We start from the raw sequence: 2,050 nt of genomic DNA, 5'->3' as shown, positions 1-2,050 counted from the left end.
TGGGGCCTGAACTCTGGGCCTGGGCACTGTCCCTCAGCTCTTCAGCTCAAGGCTAGTGCTCTACCACTTGAGCCACAGCGCCACTTCTGGCTTTTTTCTTATGTGGTGCTGAGGAATCGAACCCAGGGCCTCAGGCATGCAAGGCAAGCGCCCTACCACTGAGCCACCTTCCCAGACCCTAAAAATTATTCTTGTATTACTATTCTTGTATAAAAATCCGATGTTGTAGCCCCAGCTGGAGCCTGGGTCCTCCACACAGAGACTCTGGGTCTTCACAAGATGGTCCATGAATTCCTGATAAGGAGATCTGGTGAACATGGTCTCTTTCCAGAGGTCAGAGGTCAGGTAACTGTAGGTCTTGGAGATGGCATCAAAGGTGGCTAAGTAGCCCAAGATACAGCTCTTGGCTGAGGTGTAGCAGTCATGGATACTAGCCATCATCAACAGCATCTTGGGGACAGAAGTTGACACGATCCCAGTGCCTCTGGGGGTGAGGATAAGGTGCACTAGCACAGAACTGCATGGCCTGTCACCTTGCAGGGGACAGTGTAAGGCTTGCCAATCTGGTTTCCCTAGTAACCTCTCCATACAGGGAAAATGGAGAGCCTGGCCAAGAAGATGGCCCCTTGGATGCCAATGGCAACTTCCTTGTAGGACTTAACACCCAGACTGACAATGACCATTGTAATCACCAAAGGCTACAAATGTCTTGAATCTGGTGCACTGGTCAGCTCGAGTCTGCTTCTGCACAGGCATAATCTTCAACAACTCATCCTTGAGTGACCCCAGAAAGAAGTCAGTAATCCCAGACTTCTTGATGGGCAAGGAGAAAAGATAGATCTCCTCCAAAGAGTTGATCTTCATGTCCTTAACCAGGCACCCTACTTTGGTGATGGGGATCCATTCCTTGTCTTCCTTCTGCCTTGCCTCCACAGAGCTCTGTGGCTGTGACCCTGGCCTCTACCATAGTTGGGACCTCGATCCTGGAGGCCACTACTGAAGCCACTACGACCTCTCAAGCCTGGGCCTCCAGGTCCTGGGGTCCTTTCCGTTGTATCTGCATCATCTTGCCATTTGATATTTTTCCAGAAAAGAAGAAGCAAGGTTGAAGTCTAACTACTAATGAAGTCTAGCTACTAATGAAAAACAGTTTGCTTATTTATTTATTTATTTTTGTCGGTTGTGGGGCTTGAACTATGGGCTTGGGTGCTGTCCCTCAGCTCTTCACCTAAAGGCTAGCACTCCCACTTGAGTCACAGTGTCACTTCTGGCTTTTTCTGCTTATGTGCTACTGAGGAATCGAACCCAGGGTCTCATGCATGCAAGGCAAGCACTCTACCATTGAGCCACCTTCCCAGCCCAAAAAACAATTTAAAAAAATGCCAATACCAGGGCCTGAACTCAGCCCACTCCACCTCTCTCCCCCCCCCCCCCCCCCGCCTTATTTTTGCTTGCGGCTACTGCTCTACACTTGAGTTGTGTCTCCACTTCTGGCTTTTTGCTAGTTAACTAGAGGTAAAAGTCTTTTGGATTTGTCTGCCTGGGCTGGCTCCTCAGATCTCAGCCCCTGAGGAGCTAGCATCAGTCTTGAACTTTGGGTGTACTCAGCTTTCAAAAATTTTTAAGAGAAGTGACTCCATCAGATTTAATTTTCTTTTGAATTTGTAAATGGAAGGTAGAGGTAGTCGAGGTCTGTCTGAGCTTTGGAAAATGTTCTATTGTAGGTGACAAAAGTTACTGGAGGCAAAACTAAAGTGCAGTCAGATAGGAAAATGTGTTCACAGTGAATGACAATCCAGTGTGGTGGAAGATTGTCTGGGGAATGGGAGTGATTTTTGGTGTAGAAGGAAATGAGGGTGGAGAAAAGCGTATCATGCAGATTATTGATGGCATCTGAGAGAATGATTGTTTGATTTTTCTCTTTCTCTCACACATATATACACCCATTTTATTCTAAAGAATGCCTTTAACTATTAACAGCACTTTATTTTTATTATTAGTGGTAAAAATTTTCTAAATTTCAAGCTTTTTTTTTTTTTTTTTTTTGGGT

The 2,050-nt window shown here is 46.1% G+C and overlaps 1 pseudogene; it reads right to left on the bottom strand.

The window, feature by feature from the left end:
* Positions 1 to 185: 185 nt before the first annotated feature.
* On the bottom strand, positions 186 to 1,036 carry LOC106002407 (annotated as a pseudogene).
* Positions 1,037 to 2,050: the final 1,014 nt, after the last annotated feature.

The sequence above is a fragment of the Dipodomys ordii genome, unplaced genomic scaffold, assembly GCF_000151885.1.
Source record: "Dipodomys ordii isolate 6190 unplaced genomic scaffold, Dord_2.0 Scaffold10010, whole genome shotgun sequence".
NCBI lineage: Eukaryota > Metazoa > Chordata > Mammalia > Rodentia > Heteromyidae > Dipodomys > Dipodomys ordii.
Note: the sequence above shows the minus strand (reverse complement) of the source record. Positions and strands in the feature narration are given on the sequence as shown.